Consider the following 24,896-nt stretch of genomic DNA (forward strand, 5'->3'; position numbering starts at 1 on the left):
CCATCAGACATGCATCTGTTTCCCTTGCTCTACCCCAGAGGTCCCCACCAGCGCTGGGCAGTTGGTGCTGATCACATGGAATGTCACATCTAGAGGAAGTCCCTCAGCTTGCCTTGCCTGCAACGCTGGTAGCTGCAGAAACCCAACAGCAGCATTCAAGCAGACCCCAGACTTGCACCTACAGAACACAGAGCTAAAAGGCAGGAAGGCAATTAAATAGAGCCACCCTGCTTGCTGCAGTCAGCCTCCATTGGAGGCATACCTAAGGTGAGAAGGACCTTGAATATAGTCAGAGAGATGTCGTTTCAGAGTTTGCTAATTCTCTGCCCCTAATTCATTCCTGGTTTCTGCAAGATACAGTCAATTTCTGACCAGCCACCGCACATGCATGTTCCTTTCCTTTCAATTCGGCTGGCAAAATCCATTTACTGTGCCTGTCTCATCCGGTTCCCATCAAGCCTGCTGAATTCCCCCTCAGTGAAATAAGCAAGTTTACTGTAACACCCTCTTTTGTAAGAGCAGGGCTAAAATGACAGTCTTTCTGGTGCCTGACTCTTTCCCTTCACAGCAGGCACTAAACACTGCTTGTTTTCAATTGTGAACTGTTCCGACTTTTTGAAATGCATTAAAATACCAAGAGGGTTGATTTAACTTGGAAAGAGGTTTCTACAAGAGAATACTTACCTTGCAGTTTGCTATGGAGAGGGTTCAGGCTGGTCATTTAGTAGCCAATGACACAAAGGTCTCCGGGTGAATGGGAGAGAGAACAGAAGCAACTCAACATCTCACACTGGCTGTCTGTGAGAGCCAAAGACTAAATAGTTTAAGGTTCCCAGTTGTAAGACCCTGCTCCACTTGGTAGGTCTGGGGGAGACAGGGCAAGAGCCCCCACGTTGCACAGCTAAGGGCTTTTTGGCTTTCAATGCCAGAGCCACATGTCACCTTCAGGCCTTGAAGAACATACTCCTAATCCTCTCTAGCTTGTGATTTCCACTTCCAGGCACCTCCTAAAGGCTCTCAAGAGCGAGTTTATAGGAGGATAAAGGGAACAGAAAATCCAGACCTGTTCCTTCCACACTCCTTACCACTTTTCTAGTGACACACACCTACAGCAAAGCTGCTACAAGACACCAGTGTTACTTGCCCTGTGCTAAACGCTGCCAAATAATCAGCATGCAAGTCAGAGTGATTCTTTTATTTAAAGACACTGGAGAACAGAGCTGAGTTATTATCTGCAAGAACCTGGAAAACCCACAATATTAACTTCTGCCCAGAAATAGCCTCAGAACAGGGGCACAGTCCCCAGAGATGCACGCAAAAGGAGGTCACCAGAGAGCTTTCCTTCCATCCCCACTAATGCCTGAGCAGAACAACTCCACATCTGGAGCCAGGCAGCTGATGGGAACCCAGCATGGGACACAGCAAGCTCTGCACAAGGAAACCTGGCCCCTGTACTCCAATTGCAAAACACTTGAAGCCTGATGCTTTCAGCACAGGAAATGTCCAAAGTCCTTACACTTTAGGACTGAAATCCCTCCTCCTTGCAGTAGCCTGCAGTTTTCATTTCTCATCCTTTCAGGTTATAGTTTCCTTAGACTTTTTTTTCACATTCTTGCCTTTTTTCTTCCCTAATGGCTCCTCGAGTTTCATTCCCTTTTCCAAGTTACACGAGCCGAGTTTAAAACTTCTGCCACTCCTCCCCTGCTTTATTAGCAGACAAATTAAAAGCAGAATTAGAGGTATTATTTGCAACATTACTTCAGACACCTTCAAGCCTCTTGTTGCTTTGCAAAACACTGAATTCTGACCCACCATGGGATTTTAACCACACCTTGCCAAGTGTTTATCTACATCCTCTTTGGTAAGTCTGGGGAAAGAGCTCTCCTCCTTCTCAGAAATAAGACAATCTTAAGGCTTTGTTGGCAGCTTTCTGTTCCTGCATTGTTTCCTGCAAAACGTTTCCACCTCTTAAGGTCTTTTGACACTGAAGAGCAGATATGACCCACTTGCAGGGGGAAAAGGAAAAAAAGGCAACAGATTATTTCTTTATTTTTTCCCTTTCATGGAATTTGGGTAGGATGTTACCAGATCTGCACAGGAAACTGAGCTACTGCCTGGTCAGCCACAGCCTCCCATGGAGACCCATGACTACAGCAAGCCAAGAAAAATCACTGCACACCAGCTTGCTGCCAGGACCAATCCTCCCAATTTCTACATTTCCAGAAGCCAAACAACTAAGGACCTGCAGATTACTATTTCTATGCTCTGTTGCACCCACCTCCTTTCCCAGTACAACCCTTTGTGTCAGGCAAGAGATGCTGATTACTCCAAGGCTCAGGACTGAAAGTGCTGACATTAACACAGAGATGCACAGGGAGGCTAAGTACAACCGAAGTTATTTCTAAAGTCTCATGTGATGCTTACAGGTACAGCCCCTTCTGTTAAAAAGGTTTATTGGCACAGAGTAGCGGGCACAGGGCTTGCAGAGCCCTGCCTGTCTCACAGCATTATTCACACCCTGAGAGTTGCATACGGACTCAGGGAAGCCATGAAACTCAGCTCTAAGTGCCCCAGGGAGGGAAAGGCTTGGGGCAGAGCACCCAAGCTCCCAGGAAGGAAGGGCTTGGGGCAGAGCCTGTGGGAAAAGAGCTGCAAGGAGGACTGAACATGTGTCACAAGATATTCTACCCAAGCTGGTCACCGGAAAGCGGCTGGGAGCAGTGAGGACAAAGCACAAAGCCAACAGCTCAACAACTGTCAGCTCAGAGCGCCAAGGCACGGCAAGAGCACACAGGCCATCACCGCTACGTAAGACACCACATGCCTTAATCTCTCCCTGGGGAGAGAACCTCTTCCAGCCCAGACTGTTTGTGCATTCAGCTAATTTTGTTGCCTGACTTTCCACCTACTTGCTCAGCGGAAAACTGATCCTCCCAAGTAATCATCACTATTTCACCCATACCCTTAGATGCAAGGCCACAGCATAAGCCAAACCCTGCTCCACTTCATCAGCTGCAAACCTAGTGTCACAAGGGCAACTGGCTCACCTTGCCGTGTCCCCTTTGCTGAAGCTCCTCTCCTAGTCTGAACACCATGTGTGACAGCACAGACAAATACTGCCACCCACTCCTTGCTCTGAAAGTGCCCCATATGCAGTTCCAAATCTCCCCTGTGGCTCCTCGACACGTAAGTCAGGCTATTCAAAAGCAGTAGTGTAATTAAGAGGAAAAAAATACAACCCTGCATGCTGCAGGGAGCATCCTGAACAGCATGAGTTTAGTATTAGCTCTTTCTAGAGCACAGTGAGACTATTTCTGGCTGCTGGTATCCAAAACTGAAAGAGGGGGAAAAAAGAAAACCAACAAAACAAACAAAAAATAAAGGTAGAAGTGTAAAAGATTCCAAGAAGCATTAGGAGAATGAATCTGGAACTGGAAACCCTGCTCAAGTGCTCAATTGGTTCAACTGTTCAACTAAGCCAAGAGATGATCAGATCATCACATCACCCCCTACAAAAGTGCTAGCACAGGGAGAAGATTTCTGCTGGCAGTGGGACCACCCCACCCCCATCTCCTGAGCTGCTGATATCCTACCCATCAAAGTACACAATTTGGTTTGTGGCTTGTTGTAAGACAGCAAACAAACTGGTCTGGGCTACAAAATATTAAGCCCAAGTTTCAGTTCCAATTGCAAGCCACCCCACTCTTAAGACCCAAGTGGAGGGTGCATAAACAATGAAGATGCCCCAGTCCCCTCCCTCCAAACTAAGTAAAGATAAACCAGAAGGCAAATTCTATAGCCACAGCAAAGGCATCTACTGACAGCCCACCCTGAGACATCCCTCTGTACCTTCCTTTAGTTCTTCATTTCACATGCAAGACTCACCAAAGGAGACACACCATGTTCTCACTAAACGCAGCCAGGCCACGGGTCATTTGGAGGAAGGGAAGGCAGGCTGTCTTGTTTCCAAAATACAAGTCAGCCATCCTCACTGGATCAGGAGGAGGATCAATTTGGACATAGGACCAACCTTAAGAGGTCAGGACAACCATCCTGCATGCTCCTCCAGCACTTCGAGTTTCCACTGTCCTTTCATTCCTGCTTCCGCGGCAGAACGTTTTCACTAGGGAAGCTCTGCATCAAACACCGCTCTAAAACCCTGCTGCAACACCCAAACCTGCTCTTCCCTCTTCACTTCAATTACGGTGCTTACTTCGCCTTTAAAGCAACGCTGCCCAGGATGTCTACTTGAGCTGAGTAACAAACGGCACAGATCAGCTGCTGTCAGTCTGGGGCTGTAATCCCACCACAGAGCTGCATCCTGGAGTCAAGCTGCAAGCCTGCATCCTGGAGTCAAGCTGCAAGCAAGAGAGCACACCTATCACACCGCTTCCTGCAGGGGCAGAAACAACAAACTGCGAGCCTGTTTTGTCCCGCAGATTGATACCCACCCTGCACTGTCAACACCCCCGCACCAAACTGCCTGTTTTTATAGCAAGGGGACACCGGGTATTTACATTCAATCACTAATTCCCTAGTGCCCTGAAGAGTATTTACTGAGGTCAGCCAAGCATTTGAGATGCTTGCAAAGTACCCTCAAGCTTTCCTTAATAGCTATTTCTGTACAGTCATCTTTTGTTCCCAGTCTCCCCACACCTTTTCAGGCTTTTAATCTTGCTAAAGACAGGTATAAAGAGATGGTGAGGATCTCAGTCATTTCAGAAGGGAAAAGAAATTGGTGAGAAACCAATTATAGTTAATAGACCAGTTGCATCTCTTACATTTTCTTCTCCCTGGCAGTACTGTGAAAAAGCCTTTCTCCCTCTTTCCATCACCAGCTGGAAGGACTGAGATCATCCAACTCAGGTACCTCCATATCACTTGAAGATTCTTCCCATTGCTTCCAACAGAGCCCATGCTCCTCTCTGGAATCCAGCATCATCCCTGCAGACATTGAAAGCTTTCAGTGCCTCGGCCATTCTTCCTTGGCTCTCCAGAAACCCAAACAAGCACACCTCTATTCTTACCCATTTTCACAGAATCATTAAAGCTGGAAAAGATCTCAAAGATCATAGAATCATAGAATCAACCAGGTTGGAAGAGATCTCCAAGATCAGCCAGTCCAACCTAGCATCCAGCCCTATCCAGTCAACTAGACCATGGCACTAAGTGCCTCAGCCAGGCTTTGCTTGAACACCTCCAGGGACGGTGCCTCCACCATCAAGTTAGTTAAGCTAACATTGCCAAGTACACCACTAAACCATGCTCTTAAGTGCCACATCTACATGCTTTGTGAACAACTCCAGGGATGGTACATCCCATGTACCATCACTGCTTAACAGCCCTCACTGCTGCACTGAGTCTCTTCAATTTCTCCCTTTCTTGATCCTTTCCCTGACGCAACCCTCTAGGGTCACTTCATACCCTCCTCAGAGCCTGTAATTTGTAAGTTCATCTTCTACTTACAGTTTCCCCATGCACTGAATTGCCGACCTAAAAACGCAGCTGGGCACCGTACCCTGGGGATGTAAGAAGCTTCCTACAACCTCCCAGCAAGAAACTTGCCTCAGACACATCTTACCCAGTAACAGTGCTTGACCACAGCCTTCCCATCACCTTCTCCTGAAGGCAGCTAGAACCAACACGAGCTCTTTGGTCCCCAGATATTTGTCTACTTGCAGTGTTGTCACCTCAATGGCAATATCTCAAGCTCATTGCATCAGCCGGGACAGTGCCAAGTCATCTTGTTCCCACTATCTATCTAAGCTCTTGTCTCTGCAGTATGCCCAGAGCCTCTAGCTGAGACAGCAGCTCCAACACCACAGGCACAGCAAGAAGCCCTGCCTAAAGAGATTTATAGCCTATGCAGACTCAGCATGTGTGTTAAAAAAAAAGCACAGGTCAGAGAGGAAGGCAACTAGTTGCAGGCCACCAAGCAGACCATGCTATCTGCTCCTTTTGCACCTCCCAATGTGCTCAGCTGCAACCATTTCTGTGGGACTGGTGGAGGTTGGAACAACCCAGTTCAAACATTGGTGCAATTACGACTTCCAGGCCTCAGTACAAAGAGAGCTCTGCCTGAGTAAGGAGGGAAGAAATCAGCCATGAAAAGGCTGGTTTGGTTTTGCATGAACTCCACCCTCCCCTTCACCTTCAAGGGCACTTCCTCCCCTTGCCACAAGTAACAGGTGCAGATAACTGAAGGAAAACATCATTTCCTGCAGAACTCCTCATCCATATTACTCATGTTCATTGCAAGCTGTGAGGCTCATTTTGGTCTCCACCAGCTCCAAGCAAACAGGAAAAACTGCAGCACAGAGACAATAGGTAGAAGACCTACTGAGAATGCTGCAAAACAAACTGAGCCACTGAAGAGCTCTTGAAGGACTTACAGCCACAGAGACACATGGCTTATATTCAAGGCAAGACATCAAAAGTCTATCATTTACACAGCCTAAATTTGCCTCCTAGAGCTTAAGCAAGAGAATAGCTTTAGCTGGGCAGTGCCTAGAACATCAGAGGCAGAGGTCAATTTCCACCCGCATTTGACTTATGTGGGTTTTGTCCGCCGTTCCTTCCAGCTGCCTCCTCATCTTGGCAACAGAACTTTGTTGGGCAGCCTAAAAAATGATTACTTGGGAAAAAAAGTTCTTCCTCCTCTTCAGAATTCTCCCCCCCTTTTTTTTTTCCTCCATTGCATGAGCACAAGGGAGCTCTTCTCTGCTGCTAAGCTTTGGTTGCTTCTACTCTGCTACCACAGCTGGTAGCGTGGAGGAAACTGGGCATATCATTCACTGCCTTACCCATGGTATTCCACTGCTTCCAATTCACTCAAATGACTTCCAAAAAAAATGGTGTTCATAGAATCAACGAGGTTGGAAGAGACCTCCAAGATCAGCCAGTCCAACCTAGCACCCAGCCCTAGCCAGTCAACTAGACCATGGCACTAAGTGCCTCATCCAGGCTTTTCTTGAACACCCCCATGGACAGCAACTCCACCACCTCCCTGGGCAGCCCATTCCAATGCCAATCACTCTCTCTGCCAACAACTTCCTCCTAACATCCAGCCTAGACCTACCCCGGCACAACTTGAGACTGTGTCCCCTTGTTCTATCGCTGGTTGCCTGGCAGAAGAGACCAACCCTCACCTGGCTACTGCCTCCCTTCAGGCAGCTGTAGACAGCAAGCTCATAAGCAGTGTTAAGATACATCATTAAGACAGACCATGGATATCTGCTGGGGAGGAGGAATAAGGTAGCCCTTAAAAGTCAAAAAATGCTGTTCTACAGCCTCAGGTCTTAATGGCCACAGCAAGACCTGGAAATAAAGCAGCCTTATAACTTACGGAGGCTTAACATTTCCACCACTTCTGATGCAGCAGGGATACTGGTGATATATATATGCACTCCAGCCTTAACAACAGGACAAGGAGTACTCATGCATTTGAGCACCAGAACAGGAGCTTGTTCTGCCCAAGTTTCTGCTGGCCTCAGCTCTTGTACAATCAAAGGTCTGACGAACAACAACCTGCTCTGGGGAAAGAAAAACAGTAAGTGCCTAATTTTTTATTACCATTCGTTTTCTGCAAATATTGCTGTTGGTTTTTTTTTTTTTTACTTTTGCTGGTGCCTCTTACTGTTTAAGAAGAAAAAGCTGAGGTTGTCATCTGGGCAGCTATAGCACTGCCATGCTATATACAATCAGTCTAACCCATCTTATCAGAAGAGGATTTGGAAACAAGTAGGAGGGGACATGTCCTCGCTTCCTTCCACAGTGTTTCCAAGAAACCTGCTTTGTGTTCCTCCATGATGCAACAATTTCTGCCAGGCTGCCTTCAGCCCGGTCTAGAGCATGTACCTGAGGCCAGAGACCTCATTTTTAGTGTCTCTGAAAGTGTTCTGCTAAAGAGATCACAGTGAGAGCAACTGCACTGCCTACACATTAATATTGTCTTGCAGATCACAGTATCACAGTATCATCAGGGTTGGAAGAGACCTCACAGATCATCAAGTCCAACCCTTTACCACAGAGCTCAAGGCTAGACCATGGCACCAAGTGCCACGTCCAATCCTGCCTTGAACAGCTCCAGGGACGGCGACTCCACCACCTCCCCGGGCAGCCCATTCCAGTGTCCAATGACTCTCTCAGGGAAGAACTTTCTCCTCACCTCCAGCCTAAATCTCCCCTGGCACAGCCTGAGGCTGTGTCCTCTCCTTCTGGTGCTGGCCACCTGAGAGAAGAGAGCAACCTCCTCCTGGCCACAACCACCCCTCAGGTAGTTGTAGACAGCAATAAGGTCACCCCTGAGCCTCCTCTTCTCCAGGCTAACCAATCCCAGCTCCCTCAGCCTCTCCTCGTAGGGCTGTGCTCAAGGCCTCTCACCAGCCTCGTCGCCCTTCTCTGGACACACTCAAGCATCTCAGTGTCCCTCCTAAACTGGGGGGCCCAGAACTGAACACAGCACTCAAGGTGTGGTCTAACCAGTGCAGAGTACAGGGGCAGAATGACCTCCCTGCTCCTGCTGACCACACCATTCCTGATGCAGGCCAGGATGCCACTGGCTCTCTTGGCCACCTGGGCACACTGCTGGCTCATGTTCAGGTGGGTATCAATCAGTACCCCCAGATCCCTCTCTGCCTGGCTGCTCTCCAGCCACTCCGACCCCAGCCTGTATCTCTGCATGGGGTTGTTGTGGCCAAAGTGCAGCACCCTGCACTTGGAGCTATTGAACTCCATCCCCTTGGACTCTGCCCAGATACCCTGAGAGAACTTAGGGTGATATGAACCTTGGATGGATTTGAGTCCTGACCTCCCAGTCCCCTTTCTTACCTCCTGTTCTCTGCTCCCTGCATTGCCATGGTAGTCTCACTCCTGGGCACAGGGAACCTGCCAGGATTGCTGATTAGCTGCCTTATGAAGAAAGGCTGAGGGACCTGGGGCTTTTTAGTTTGAAGGGGAGAAGGCTGAGAGGGGATTTAATAAATGTTTATAAATAGATGAGGGCTGGGGGGCCAAGAAGGAAGGGACAGACCCTTCCCACTTGTACCCTCTGAAAGGACAAGGGCCAATGGAATGGGAAATTCCACCTCAACATGAGGAAGAACTCTACTGTAAGTGTCACAGAGCACTTCACTGTGGAGTCTCCTTCTCTGGAGCCTTTCAAGACCTGTCTGGATATGTTCCTGTGTGACCTGCACTAGATTCCGTGGTCCTGCTCTGGCACGGGGATGGGACTCAATGATCTCTGTAGATCCTTTCCAACCCCTAATATCCTGTGATCAATTTAGAGAAGAGTCAAGCACACCAGACAGCTCCTTTCTGCTTCTTTGCAATGCTCATCAGCTTTTAGGGGAGGATCAAGGACAAGCAGGGGGACTGCAGGCAGCACTGGATGGGTTTAGCCATGCCTATCTCCGAGGAGTGGGAAGGTGCTGAAGAAACCTAGTAGCTTTGCATGTGAGTGTCCTGTGGAGAACAACAGAAAGGAAAGCAAAAGTGACCCTTGGCAGGCCCCTGTAGCCCAGGGAAGAGCACTTGGGTCAGCAGATTCAGAGAGCTGGGCAGAGTAGGGCTATCCATCAGCCACTGACAACCCAAACGCTTCATCTTCCACCGGCTCTGCACAAACTTCTTGGGTATTCTGGACCAGTGTCACTGTCAAGCGACAGTTTGCCCTTATCCTTCCATAGAATCAGTCAGGGTTGGAAAGAACCACAAGGATCATCTAGTTCCAACCTCCCTGACATGTCCGGGGACACCCTACCCTAGATCAGGCTGCCCACAGCCGCATCCAGCCTGGCCTTAAACACCTCCAGAGACAGGGCCCCAACCACCTTCCTAGGGAACCCATTCCAGGCTCTCATCACTCTCATGATGAACAACTTCCTCCTCACACCCAGCCTGAACCTACTCATCTCCAGCTTTGCTCCATTCCCTCTAGTCCTCTCACTCTCTGATAGCCTGAAAAGTCCCTCCCCAGCTTTTTTGTAGCCCCCCTCCAGATAATATGGCCACCTGGGAGCCTCCTCTTCTCCAGCCTGAACAGCCTCAACTCTTTCAGTCTGTCCTCATAGGAGAGGTACTCCAGCCCTCTGAGCATCCCAGTGGCCCTTCTCTGGACATGCTCCAGCATGTCCACATCTTTCTTGTAATGGAGGCTCCAGAACTGGATGCAGTACTCCAGGTGGGGTCTCACCAGAGTGCAGTAGAGGGAGAGAATCACCTTTCGTGACCTGCTGGCCACATTTCTCCTGATGCAGCCCAGGATCTGGTTGGCCTCTGGGCTGCAAGTGCACACTGCTGGCTCATGTTGAGCTTCTTGTCCACCAGCACCCCCAAGTCCCTCTCCTCAGGGCTGCTCTTCAGCCACTCACTGCCCAGCCTAGAGTTGTGCTTGGGATTGCCCTGACCCAGATGCAGGACCTTGCACTTGGTCATGTTAACCCTCATGAGGTTGGCTTGCACCCACCTCTCCAGCCTGTCCAGGTCCCTGCACCACACAGCTTGGTGTCATCAGCAAACTTGCTAAGGGTGCACTCAGTGCCTCTGTCCAAGTCACCAACAAAGATGTTGAACAAGACTGGTCCCAGCACTGATCCCTGAGGGACTCTGCTTGTCACTGGCCTCCACCTGGACATGGACCCGTTGACAGTCATCTCTGCCAGCCTCTTGATCATCTACTCCCTGAACAGTTCTGGCTAAGGGAGGATACAAGGAACAAAAAAATGAAAAGATTTCTCCTCTCCCTCACCTGCCTGTACAGCATCTCCTGGACAATGTTGCATGTCACAGTTTCCTTTAGTTCTGTGTGAACAGAGAGAGGCAATTTTTAAGTGACCACCTAGAGCTGCAGGGTGGAGGAAGTGGATACAGACCTGCATCTTAAATAGTATAGACTTTGCATTGCACTTACAAAGAGAAAGCAGAAAAAAAAATCCCCTAGGCACCTCACATCCAGCTGTAATAGCAACATGTGAGACTTACTGGCAGGCAAAGAACATGCTTTCCACTGTCTTTGGCCCAGTTGCTCAGACCTTGCTCACCCAGGGGTGCATGAGTCAGCAGGGCATTTGCTTTCTTTCATAAATGAATACTTAGAAACACTCAGCTTTTGGTTAACCAGGCATGTAGGCACACTGCTACCAGCCCTGCAACCCACCACATCAGCAGGCTAGGGCAGAGGTGATAGTTCGCTCAACCCAAAAGCACCAGACAAGTCTGCCACAATCTACACAGGGAGCAAGAGAATGCAGATTTCTGCCTTCAGCTCAGCAGTACAGACCTAGAGCAGCTAAGGAACAAGACCAAAATAGTTCCATCTGTTTGTGCATCACTCTTAGCAAAGCACAACAGGCATACGGGATTTCTAAGAGCTCTCAGCATCTTATCCTGCTGGTGTTTCCTCTCAGAGCACAAGGCAGCTCATCCCTTGTACGCCAATGCTTCAGCCTAGAGCCACACTTTGCAGCTCAAGGGCAAGCAGATGGTAGAAAGCCACATTTGCAGCAGAGGCAAAGCAGGAATCTTGCTAGTCAGGCTACAAATGCAATATGGGCCACACTGCTCCAACTGGCAAACCCTTTGACGTGCATAAGTAGACTCATTGCCTCTCTGGACCATGCACACTGCCTTCAATTCCCAGCCTGTGTGACAGGAATGACAGTCACCCTCAGGACAGCTTGCAGGAAGCAAAGGGTGTGACAGGTGTGAGTGGCATGTTAACACATTAAGACAGTAGCTAACACACCATCACCAAAAACAGATAATCAGTCTAATGATCACAACCTCCCTGCAGCCCCAGCACAACTTCCTGCAATGCAAAACTTAACCCAATTCCATTTCCTCACAGTCAAAAGGACATTGTCAAAGGCTCACTAGAACTGATGCTTCCAGTGTGCACTTTTGCTTTTCTTTTCTTAATTTAAAGTCATATAGATAAGTTTATGAGACATTTTTCAGGCCAAGATGCTGGCATTTTGTTTGCCTGGTATGAGAGCTCTTTGTTGCTTCATTGCCAAAATGTAACTAAGCAAAGCTCCAAGAACAGAGAAAGCTGAAGGAAATCTCAGTGAGATGCAATTGGGATGAGTCTCTCAGCTGCAGCACAACAGCCTGGCACAAACACATTGAACTCCACGAGCAACCTACACCTGGCTACAGCCACTGCCTCCCTGAGGAAACAAACTGATCTTTCAACTGCCATACACTGGCACTAGAAATGTCCAACCAGATATCTGTGGAACAGCATGAAATGTGCCTGGAGACACTTGACAAGGCATTACCAGGCACAAAAGTGATGCAGCACAAAGCTGGGGCGCACAATATCATGAAGATAAAAGCTGTCTACCTGAAAGAGACTTGAGGGCTGTAACTGACAAGCAACTCAGTCTGAGCAAGCAGTGTGCTCAGTGGCATCTTGGCTGGTATTAGAAATGCTGTGTCCAGCAGAAGCAGGGACGTGATTGTCCCCTTGTACTCTGTTCTGGTGAGGCCACACCTTGAGTATTGTGTCCACTTCTGGGCACCTCATTACAAAAGGAAGGTGGAAGTGCTGGAGACAGTGCAGAAGAGGGTAACAAAGCTGGAGAATAAATCTGTTAAGGAGCAACTGAAGGAGCTGGGATGGTTAGCTTGAAAAAGAGGAGGCTGAGGGGAGACCTCATTGCTGTCTACAGCTACCTGAAAGGACATTGTGGGAAGGTTGCTGCTGGACTCTTCTCACAGTTTATTAGTGATAGAATAGGAAGGAATGGCCTCAAGCTGAGACTGGGTAGGTTTAGACTGGATATTAAGATTTTTTTTTCCCCCATCAAGAGTGGTCAGGCATCGGAACAGGCTGCCCAGAGAGACGGTGGAGCCACCAACTCTGGATGTGTTCAAAAGCCATTTGGATGTGTTGCTTGGGGATATGGTTCAGGGTGCACCTTGTAAAGTAGGGTTCTCAGTTGGACTTGGTGATCCACAGGGTCGTTTCCAACCTGAATGTTTCTGCGATTCTGTGTGATTTCTGTGAAGAGTCCTCACAGCACAGAGTGGCAGAGCTGCAGGGCTGGAGGCACAGAAGCACAGGCTTTGCACTGGTGAAGCATGAGGCATGAATCTCCCACTCAGCCCCTGGCAGCATGCAAGCCCCCACAGCAGGAAACAGAAAAAGCCAGTGGGCAGGGTGTCCCTAACCCAGGACAGACCAGCTCTTCACAAGACACACAGCAGAGTGCTGGGAGTCTCAACAGGAAGATCCTGCAGGTGACCAAGACCTGAATCTATGCACTTGGACTTGCAGAGGAGAAGAATAACAAGACAAATAAAAAAATCCTACATCAAAACATCTCTTTACTTCTTGCTGAGGTAATTCAAACCATAGGCTGTCGAAGACTGGATCTATGGAGTGCAATGCTTGCCCTGTTCTTAGGCGTTTCCTTGCATGTCCACTACTGTTTGCTGTCAGGGCCAAGACCTCAGGATATTTAGCTGTACTGACCAAGCTGTTCTCAGGAAAGAAGCCACCCTGAAGCATGTAGCAGGAAAGCATTGGGGCAGCTATTTTGATCCACATTTGCAAGGGCTTTTGACAGAGGCAAAGAAAGAGCATTTTAAGCATTCCTTTCAGCCATCATGCATCCTGGCCCACAAGACCCCCTCCTGGAGACAGGCACTAGAACAACCTTTCTTTCAGATCAAGGGCCTCTTTGTCACTCTGCTACAAGCCTTTTGACCTTCAGAGTCAGAAGCAAGCCCATATCACAAGTGGTCTGATGGGCCTGGGCTGGGAATAAACCCAGGCACTCAAGATGGACTGCAGTACAGCTGCCAACTCCAGCATCTCTGCAGGGACAGATCAACAGAGTCTAAGCCCAAGACCTCAGCTCTGGAAATGCTTGTTTCAGCTCAGCACATTTCTTCCATCAGCCAGACATAAAAGGTCACCAGGCCAGCATTTCCATTTTCAAGAATAAACTTGAGAAGAAAGAATAGACCCAGGCCAGGCTATGCCAGGGTGTTCAGAAAAGGTCTAAGCCTTTCAAATAGAAGCTAATCTCCATCAACACAATCTCTCCATTTCTTCAGTGTGCACCAGTTCTCAAACATCTCCCCTCCTACTTTGAGGACAGAGCCTGCAAACATCACCTCATTCATTTGCAGCCCTCCCTCTAACTGCCCCATTTTGAAGCTGTGGGGTTCCTTTCCCAGCACATAATTGCAAAGTATTAATTATGGAATACAGCACTTTTGAAGGACACACCAAGGAGACAGCTAATCCACACACAGGACAAGAGCCAGCACAGCTTCTGCCCTAAAATCCACCAAGTACTCTTGTGGGCAGTCTCTTGTGTACTGCTTGCTAGCAACAAGCTGCTCCCTGAACCAGAAACCTTGGCAATACAAGAATCAACACGAGTTGTCACTGCTGTAAGATATCTTACATGCAGCCAGGCTGCCAGAGATCCTTGTCCTCGTGAGCTCTGCTGCCTGCTTTGCACCAAAGAGGGAGCACAGCACTCTCGGCCTCCAAAATGCTTTGTCTTCTCCCTCAGATGCTGGAACCTAGAAGTGCATCTAGAATCAGCCAAAACTTTAAATGCATGCCTCAGATACCAGTACATTTGCACACCAGGGCTGCTCTCACTGGTACAGAAATACCAGCATAGGCACCAAGCCCCAGGACAGCGCTCACTGGTGTTGCAATCACCCAGCTATGCTGTTCTACACACCCCCAACACTGCCTTTGGCCCGGAGCCTCGAAGGATACAGGCTAATACCAGTCCAGCCAGCATTCTCCTTCATACCTACCCTGCAATGACTCAAAGCATGACAATAACAACAGTTTTTACAAGGAAGCAGCTAACAAATTTGAGCATCGGCTACCAGCCAGAAGGAAGTCACGGCTACACGGATGCTGCAAAAAGTGATCCTCTACAGTGCCTGGATCAGTGAGAGCAAGGCACATGCTGGCTTGTGTGCCAGCTTCTCCAGAAATGGGAAATGTGTGACAGATGCATGGTGTTTATGTAGCAGAACCACCACCCCGGCTCCTGGAGAGCCCCTGTCAGCCTGTCTGCACACATGCACACGCTTCAGGTCTGCACACACAGCCTACCCAGGCACAGAGCTGTTACAATGCACATCTAATTCAATTACAAAACAAATTGGGGAAAAAAAAAAAAAAGAAAGAAAGGGCTCACAGCCTGTGATTTAGAGGAGAATTTATTTCCCAACATGCTGGCAACATGCCTGCAAATTAGCAAGCCCTTGATTCTCTAAATTCCCCAGAGATCAGCCGCACCTGATACCGGCATGTCCTTAGGTCTTTCACAACCCAGAAACCTGCTCCCCCACCCCTCTCCATTTCAACACTGGTGAGATTTTTCACACCTTGCAGCTTAGAAACACTTAAACCTCCCACAGGCCGATTCCAGCTCCACAGGTCACACCAAATCCACCAGTGTAATTGGCAGCACAGGTGGGCTGTGGCTAATATAAGCCAGTGCAAAATTGCTCTCATTAGGAGCAGCAAAGCAAGGCCATGCTCAGCATGTATGCTTCCCACAACGGACCTGTGGAGCTGGCCACAAGGAGGACTGCAAAGACAAGAGCTAGAGCAGCCCTCCTGCTAATAAGTTCCCTTAGAAATGCAGGCTTTGGCTAAAGTAGCTACATGAAGGCAGGACAGGAGGCTGGGGAGAGCCAGATGGCTTTTCCCAGCAAATAGCCCCAGCTGCCACAGGGTTAAATCAATACGTGCAGCTATTACAGGGGGTGGAAATGTTTTAAAGTGGTTGAGTGAAATTCCTCACACTTTTAAGTCGACAAGGAACCCCATTGGGGCTTAATAGGCTAACACAACCCATCCCATTATAAGTCGTTAACACACACAGGAGCCTTGGGAAGAGGGGCAGTTAGAGCCCCCACTCACCTCTGCAAGAAGGACACCAACCCTACCTTTGAATCCCACTGACAGGAAAGAGGGATGTAGTAAGGCATCATCCCCTTCTCTGCCCCCCCCCCCCCCCCCCCCCCCCCCCCCCCCCATTTTCACCCCCCAGGAAGGCACAAACAAGAACTTGAAACAGGCTTAGCTCTCCTCAGGCAGAAGGAGGAGATAATTGGTTGTCTGGCAAAGCGTAACACAAAGTTCCTAACCAAACCTCCTCTGCTTGGAGAGGCATCACTCCTCCACTGTTTCCTCTCTCTGCTGTCCAGAGCCTGGGAAGAGGATTAATGAACTACTGTCCATCAGATATTTGGCAGCTCCCAATTTCTGCCCTACAGAGTATGGTATTTCAAGCCTAGAAATAAGGTTAAGACTCCTCAGGAATTTAAGAATAGTGACACCAGTGATTTTCCACTGGCAACAAAGCAGTAACTAACGCTCAGGAGTTGTCAGATGGAAAAAGCAGGCAAAACTCATAGCACCACCCCTTAAACTTGCCCTCTTTTCTCAGGACAGCCACGAGGAAGACAACCACAGCTGTCAACATGCTGTGACTGTGGATCTGGGGCTAAAAATGAGAGAAGTGGCCCACGCAAGTGGCTGCTGCACATACAGATAGCCATAACCAGTTCTAGTGAGGGTCTCAAATACTGATCTGCTGAACAGACTGCACCAATTCAGAAGCAAGACTAATTCAGAGTTAAGAGCTCTGCTCAGCCCATAGCAGAGACTAAGATGAGAAAGGCTCTGAGCGACTGCAAGGGCTGTGGATAGAAGCAAAGAGACCACTTATGAGGCAGTCTGCCTGAAGTAGCCCCCCAAAAAAGTATGAAAAATATCCTGTATGCAGAGTGGAAAAAGGATGATCTGACAAACTGGGGCTTTACTGTGTTGAAGCTGCTACTTGCTTTTTTATTCCCTCCGGTAAGAGGGTCCAAAGCTCCCGTAGGAAATGTAGTAAGGAACAAGCCCCAGGGATCTGTTTCCCTCAAATGCCTCTTCCTCTGGGCATCCAGCCTTGTCTACAAGCTAAGCACCTCCGTCTCTCACAACACACAGGGCGCATCAGTGCTTTGATCTCTCCCAGATGGTGATTCATCTCTTTGCCTATCTCAAGAGTGGAGCAACGTAATTGTAGCAGCACCACTCACCACAGTAGAGTGATTCTGTACTTTCATCAGTCCAGCCAGGGATCAGCTCTAGTCCTTTTCTCAATTCTTTGTAGGCAAGCACCTGCCAAATACGAAGGAGACCCCAATTACAGCTATTCGATATCGCTACATTGCAGCAGGATCACGGACATCTCACGGAGAGCTGCCTGCTACTTTGATTTATCCCAGTACAAGACAATTTACTGAGTCTCTCTTCAGATGCCACCACAGCAACATTACTTCCACCCCACCAAACACCTGCTCACCATGGTACATCCCTGGTGCAATGGTAGCAACTGTAACAGCACCCCTCCCCTCCAGCTGCACCTCCAGGCTTCCCCTTTCTCACACATCCATCACTGCATCTGCCTTTCCTTGGGCAAGTGGGTCTCATCCAGGTCCCACCAGCCTCCAGTTGCAAATGCTCCTTCCCTTCTTTGCATCCTTCTCCAAGCCACTTACCAGTATATCTCTTTTCACCCAAAGGAAAACAGTGCCTACCACCATACCAAGATTATTCAAGTTGCCCACAGTCTAACGTTTCTAGACAAGATACTTGATGCTTTGCTCCTGTCATAGAATCAACCAAGATCATCCAGTCCAACCTAGCACCCAGCCCTAGCCAGTCAACTAGACCATGGCACTAAATGCCTCATCCAGGCTTTTCTTGAACACACAGTATCACAGTATCATCAGGGTTGGAAGAGACCTCACAGATCATCAAGTCCAACCTCCAGGGACAGTGACTCCACCACCTCCCTGGGCAGCCCAAGCCCCAGAAACACCTACACAAGCACCTTCCCAACACCAGGTTTGCTCTGATGCCTCAAAAATGACCAAGCAACTTCTATGGAACATTTAGAATCATCTCCATTTCCTATGCTCCACACTTGCCAGGAATGATCTGTAACAAAAGCTACCTTGTGCAAAGGCAGAGAGATAGAAGCACAGCCAAGTCAGGCCCCCAAACTGGAACAAGCTGCAAATTCTTGCCTTGCCCCTGCCCAGTAAGGGCAAAAACACCTGCAAACTCCATAACAGAGATGAACATAAATAATTCAAGGAAATTACTTCTTTTGCTGTCCCCTTGAACAGGGACGGATCCATCTAGAAGTGACCTCAAAATGACATCTCAGCCATACCCCGCCTCCCAGGAAGGGCTCCTTACCCAACTATCTCATCGTGCTGGAACAAGCAGCACTAAGAGACACCCAGCCCCTTCCAGCAGCCCAGGATTGGAGCCCCTTGAAGGAAGGAGTACTCACCCACGCCCAAACTATTTGACTCCTTTTGCTCTTTCAAAACTAGGGTGAGCCCAACCTACAGAAGCTCCAGCAGATCACAGTATCACAGTATCATTAGGATTGGAAGAGACCTCACAGATCATCAAGTCCAACCCCTTACCACAAAGCTCAAGGCTAGACCATGGCACCAAGTGCCACGTCCAATCCTGCCTTGAACAGCCCCAGGGATGGCGACTCCACCACCTCCCCGGGCAGCCCATTCCAGTGTCCAATGACTCTCTCAGTGAAGAACTTTCTCCTCACCTCCAGCCTAAATCTCCCCTGGCACAGCCTGAGGCTGTGTCCTCTTGTTCTGGTGCTGGCCACCCGAGAGAAGAGAGCAACCTCCTCCTGGCCACAACCACCCCTCAGGTAGTTGTAGACAGCAATAAGGTCACCCCTGAGCCTCCTCTTCTCCAGGCTAACCAATCCCAGCTCCCTCAGCCTCTCCTCGTAGGGCTGTGCTCAAGGCCTCTCCCCAGCCTCGTTGCCCTTATCTTATACTGCAGGCAAACCCATGCCATTTTCTGTCAGAGTTAGAGCTTTAAGATAGTACAAGGGCATGGACTGCTTCCCACTACCCACCCCAAAAAGACATTATCCAGCCTCATAACATTAGAGATGGAAAGCAAGGCAGGGCAATTGAAGGGACCTTCCTAGAGACCTGGGGGCGCTGCTCTAACCCTACTTTTGCCCTAATTACACAGGAAGCACTGCCAAGCAAGCAGCATGCCCAGGTTTGATCAACCCTGCTGCCAGCATGCTGTGGCACTGCCCAAAGAGCAGAGACAGCAGACTTCTCCACCCGACCCACAACGCTTTTGCGTTGCGTTTCAGGCGCTGGCAGCTCTTATTTGTAAGATCATGAAACGGTTCTGAAGCCTTACACGAAAACGTCAATTAGATGCTGCAGGCCCCACACGCAGCAGAAGGTCAAGTGCATGGTGTGCTGTCCTGTGGGCATTCAGCCACGCTCTCCCTACGTCAATCAGGCTCCTCTGACAGGCTGTCTTCTGAGGAGGGCTTGCAACCGCATCCACTGCTTCGCTCTTACAGCGCATGAAGAATTGGCTTACAACTCAGAGCGAGGGAAGAGAAATAAAAGTTGGCTTTTTCGCTTGAAACAGGCAGGCCAGACATGTAACAGCCTCCCAACTTCGAGCTTTTTTGATCCAGGCAGCCCCCTCTCTGCTGAGTTCTGGCAGGAGACAGGCACAAAGCACCAATTAAACAAAGACAAGTTATGCTTTTTCTGTCAAGCAAAAAAAAAAAGGAGGGGGATAAAGGAGGGGGAAGAAATGATGAAGCAGGGGAGAAGAATCCAGCCCTGGAGTCATTTTGCTTTCAAAACAAGCTGTCAAGGCAGCCCCCTCTCCTTCCATCTCGCATGGAGGAAGGGCGAGGGAGCACTCACGTGCCTGCCACAGACGCGTGGCATCAGTCATCAGACCACACCATCAGTCACTTGGCACATTGGGCCCAGCTGTGCCCTCCCTTTCCCTCGGGCATCCGTCAAAGCCTGTGACAGGAAACAAGACCAGCAGATGCATGGCAGAGATGGACAGAACACGAGCCCCATCAGATGTGCTGACAAGAATCCCCACTTGTGGGCCAGAGGGCTGGGGGAAAAACAAAACTCAAGAGCAGCAAAGGATCAGTGCACTTGCTCATCTGGGCACATCAGCAGCTCCTTGTCCCCCCATGGCAGAGACACACAGCTGGCACAAGCACACAGCACTGCCTTTCTGCCATAAAGGTTGCTAGGTTTGAAGCCTCCTCACACAGCTAGCAGGTCTCCTGGCTCACAGCCAAGCTCAGGACAGCAAGCTCCCCTCATGTATTCCATACTACTGCTCGGTTAAAATTAAGCAAGGTGCCTGCCATCACCACGTACTGCTGAGGAGCCACAGCACAAAGCATGGACCTAGCAAGCTCTGGCACTATCAGCTCTGAACCTCCCATGAACACCTGCAAGCCATGCCCAGAGCTCACCCAGCAAGCATGAGCCCTGCAGCTGGCCTGATTAGAAGATTACAAATATCCCTCCAAGCTTTATTTTTGCATGTGATTGAGAAAGATAAATAGCAAGCACAGTCACTTCCAGAGTGGAAAAGGGCAGGCATTTTAGCAGTGCATAAGCACCAACCCCAGATTTAATATCATATTTGCTTCCTTACAGAGTGCCCTTTGCAGAGCCTCTTGGTACTGATTTGGGCATCAGCTGGAACAGGCTTCACTCCACTTGTTCCTTCCTCAACTCTCTGGAAGAAGCAGCTAACTGCAGCAGCAAAGTCACCTCTGAGAGCTAATGCATGCTCTCATTTCAATAGGGTGGCACATGTGCTGGGCTGACTGCTACCAAGGAGGGATAGCACCTGCCACACAAGCTGGGAGAAACATGCAGTCTGGTTTTCTGGGATGGATCCATCCCACAGTGCAGACAATGAGGAAAGAGCATCTCTGTCCTGGGTAGGTTTGCTTGGGCTGGTGGCCCAAATTCATTAATAAGTGCCCTTCTCATTAGCATCAGGTCACCCAGCTGCAGCAGGGCACAAGAAATACTTGTCCATTGCAACACCACTCACGTTCACTGCTGTGGTAGTGGCGAATTTCCTTAAAGAGCCTTGAAGCTCTCAGCTTGAATTTAGAAGAAAATAGAGAAAGAAAAGAAAATGTCTCACAAAGAGTTGCAGGATCTCTGTAAACATATCAGAGGAAAAAAGAAAGTGAATCTTCGAGCCTCTTGACCTTGGCAGTGTCCTTATAATTACAAGGCTATTTATTTTCAGTTAAATCCAACTATTCAACAGACAGTGTCAAGTTCTTTTTCTCTGAGAAGGTGATTATCCTGCCCAACTAATCTAATGAAAATTATCAGGAGGCTACTGACCTCCTGCTACACACACTAAATAATGCACAAAGCTTCAGGATCAGACAGGCAAATCATAACCCTGCCTTATCTTAATCACCTTCTATACAGCTCCAGGCTTGTTTCACTCACTTTTGGCTGTGTTAGTCAAATGCTATCTCAGTGGAAACCACAGCAGAGCCAACCCTGAGAGCGGCACAGCAAAAAGTTACGTCTGTAAGATTTATTTTTGTAGAAGCCAAGAGCTGCAGCAGCAGATATATTTAGTCTTTAAGCTGCTATGTGGCTCCTGAGCTGGTAGTTCCCCAGCACTGGGCTTTGGGGAAAGCAGCACTGCCTTGCTATTTTGATGAAGGGCAGAAGGAAGATAAGGCCAAAAAGAGGAGTGCACAAACAAGCTCATTGGTCCATATAGCAAAAGCTGCTCTTCCCACTTTAACCTCTTAAAAAAACCCAGCATTTCTTTCCTCCTGCAAACGTGGCTACCAGCCCCTCCTTGGAGGTGCCAGCTGCGTGAGAACTAGGACAAAGTAAGAGCACCCAGCACTAGGGATGTTCTGACGCCAGTTTAGGGCACAATGTGGGGATCAGAGGATCCACAGCAATCTCATCCCACTTACTGCAATCCCCCAGCCCCTCAGAGGAGGCAGGCAAGAACAGCAGCTGTAAGAGGTTAAAAACAACTAGAAATTGAGGTGACAAGACCTAAACCAGGAGCCACAAAAAAGTTGTCTCATATGCCCACATACAGACCCAACTCGAGTAGCACACACGACTAGAGGAACAGACTACATGGAGGTGACTTCAAGCCTAGAATAAGGTCCCACTTGGAAGCTACAGAGAACTTCAGAAAAGCACTGCTAAAGGGCAAGCTAACTAACTTTTATGCCCCAGAATGAACCCACAGCTGCAAGCTTCTCTTATCAAGCCTCTCCTTGTAGCCTCACCCTTAAACATCGCCTTTTGGCTTTTCAGACCCCCAGTTCAGCAGCTCCCAACTCACCTCTGATCACCATTTCAGCCAGGAGCTACACCCACAGCCCTTGCAGACTGCTGCCAGCCTTAGGAGCCTGCTCAGTCCTTGCAGCCCTTCATTCCCTGCAAGGCACTCCCCACCCCTAGAACACCTGATTTATCCTCCCACCCTGGTTATCACGGGACTTCAGTCTCTTTTCTCCAGCTGGGGAAGTCCTAAGTAAGACACAGGTGAGCAGGCTTTCTCTTCCTTTTTTTTTTTTAAAGGTCAATGCCTCCTCTCTTACAATTGTTCAAAACAAGAAGGGTAAAGAATTTTCCTCTAAGGTGAGCAGAAACAGTGGCCAAGGTGGGTTTAGGTGTATAACAGAAGAAGGAGTAAGAGAAATCAAAGAAAGACAGGGAGGCTATGGCACAAGATTCAGCTTCAGGAAAATATTAGGTAATATTTGCAAGGATAATGGTCTGTAGCAGAGATATTCAAAGGGAAGCAGAAATCTGGGAAAAAATAATGACCACAGCAGCAATTATGGAGGCACAGCCTGTAGGCAGAGCTTTGAAACCAAGCACTACTGAGGCAGAGGCTTTACCTAGGGTAGGTCCTACTTCTGCAGAAGGAAGGAGGTGCTGTTCTGTGGACATAGCTGTGCCCAAGGGTTTCTCCAGTGAGATGATTCTGAGCCCCAGGGATCTGTGTCACACCATTTGGTCATGGTGCTAACTGGCTAGGACTCAGAAAAATGAGAGGTCTTTTGGCCCTTTCAATTTTAGAAAGCAGTCTGCTGCTGAAGCATCAGAGCTACTTTTGGAAGAAGTCAGAACAATAATTAAATTTGTCCATCTCCTAGCCTGGGTGACAGGAGCAACCTCAGGCTTCTACTCCTTGAAGGCACTGTAATTGCTTGTGTCACAGCCTTGTTCCATCCACATGTGCTGACTGTACATTCGAAAGCCAAGATGCAGATCAGTTCATGTCTCTGCTTGGTGTCTTCTATGGTCACAGCAGTGAGTGCTGGAACTGCAGGAGGACCATCGTAGAATGACAGGGGCTGGAAGTGACCTCAAAAGATCATCCAGTCCAACCCCCCTACCAGGTGCCAGGTTAAGCTGGCATCACTCTACTGAGTTGTGTAGTCTCTGACCTGATATCCCTCCAGCAAAATTCTGCTCTGTGAGGGTCTGGTGGGTATAAAAGTGGGAGGTGAAAGCCTGGCAAAAGCCAGTAAGCTGCTGCTATCTCAGGATTGACTTTATCATCAGGCCTGATCAGGGAGGAGAACTGTACAAGATGAAGGGGTAGATTTTAAATTATACCAGACAAAGCTCTCAAAAATGCTCTAAGAACTGAAGTTGGAGTTGGTTACATGTGCTGAGACCAAGGGATGGCTCTGGCTCCAGCTCCAGCATCGGCAGCCACCTCTGGCTGCCTGCACCAGCTGCTCCAGAGAAGTGATGCCATCCTCTACTCACAGCAGGAAATAGGTGCCAAGCCCAGCAACCTCTGCTCTCAGCTTACACAGTTGGAGAAGACTGCAACTGCCTGGAAAGGCTATGACACGGCACCAGAGCTTGCAAATGTATGTTCTGGAGAGGTTTCTTTTCTCCACAAGCTGACTTCCAGATGAAGACATGTGTCACAGAACCCCAGAATTAACCAGGTTGGAAAAGACCTCTAAGATAATCAAGTCCAACCTATCACCTAATGTCTTCTAACAAAGCCATGGCACTGAGTGCTTCATCCAGCTGCCTTTTAAACACCTCTAGGGATGGGGACTCCACCACCTCCCCAGGCAGCCCATTCCAATGCCAATCACTCTTGCTGGGAAGAATTTCTTCCTAACATCCAGCCTAAACCTGCCCTGGCACAGCTTGAGGCTGTGTCCTTTTGTTCTGTCACTGGGTGCCTGGGAGAAGAGACCAACCCCATCTGGCCACAATCTCCCTTGAGGTAGCTGTAGACAGCAATGAGGTCTCCTCTGAGAGCCTCCTCTTCCCCAGGCTGAACACCCCCAGCTCCCTCAGCCTCTTCTCACAGGGCTGTGCTCCAGCCTCCTCACCAGCCCTGGTACCCTTCTCTGGACATGTTCAAGCACTAAACATCTTTCTTAAATTGAGGGGCTCAGAACTGGACACAGTACTCAAGGTATGACCTAACCAGTACTGAGGCAGAAGGTCTTTCCTGGTCCTGCTGGCCACACTGTTCCCGATACAGGCCAGGATGCCATTGGCCTTCTTGACCACCTGGGCACACTGTCCCCGAGGCAGACAGCAGCAAGACACCATCTCAAGAGTTAAAGCAAAATCTCCAGTCAAAGCAAAAGAGATGCACCCTTTGGTGCCGCTGTCAGCAGAGCATGGCAAAGCAGTTGAGTGACAGCTTCCAGGGACAAGAGAGCATTTTACTTACCAAAGACCAGTGCTTGCCTTCCTTCCTGAAAACCAGCAGGCTGGCCCTTGATTAGTGTACATTGTCCTGGTTGTCTTGAGGCAGACACCCTGCATGGTGGGACTCTTTGACACTGTCCCCCACAGCAAACTGCTGGCTAAGCTGTCAGCCCATGGCTTGGATGGCAACACTCTGTGCTGGGTTAGGAACTGGCTGGAGGGCCAGACCCAGAGAGTGGTGGTGAATGGTGCCACATCCAGCTGGTGGCTGTCACTAGTGGTGTCCCTCAGGGATCTGTGCT

The 24,896-nt window shown here is 49.0% G+C and overlaps 1 protein-coding gene across 26 annotated transcripts in view; it reads right to left on the reverse strand.

Moving 5' to 3' along the window:
• The window catches only part of CNTFR (ciliary neurotrophic factor receptor), a 274,938-nt gene that overhangs the window by 238,720 nt on the left and 11,322 nt on the right, over positions 1-24,896 (reverse strand). For 11 of the 26 annotated variants that reach the window (XM_064140024.1, XM_064140045.1, XM_064140048.1 and 8 more), the window contains exon 1: positions 22,238-22,341. The exons of 7 other annotated variants lie outside the window; for them this stretch is intronic. The gene's annotated coding sequence lies outside the window, so the exon portion shown is untranslated. Of the gene's footprint in view, positions 1-4,781; positions 4,804-4,870; positions 4,945-7,345; positions 7,451-17,082; positions 17,165-22,237; positions 22,342-24,896 lie in introns of those variants that run through there. 8 more of the 26 variants (XM_064140039.1, XM_064140032.1, XM_064140046.1 and 5 more) reach the window with 7 other exon arrangements.

This window comes from Pogoniulus pusillus, chromosome Z, assembly GCF_015220805.1.
Source record: "Pogoniulus pusillus isolate bPogPus1 chromosome Z, bPogPus1.pri, whole genome shotgun sequence".
Classification (NCBI taxonomy): domain Eukaryota; kingdom Metazoa; phylum Chordata; class Aves; order Piciformes; family Lybiidae; genus Pogoniulus; species Pogoniulus pusillus.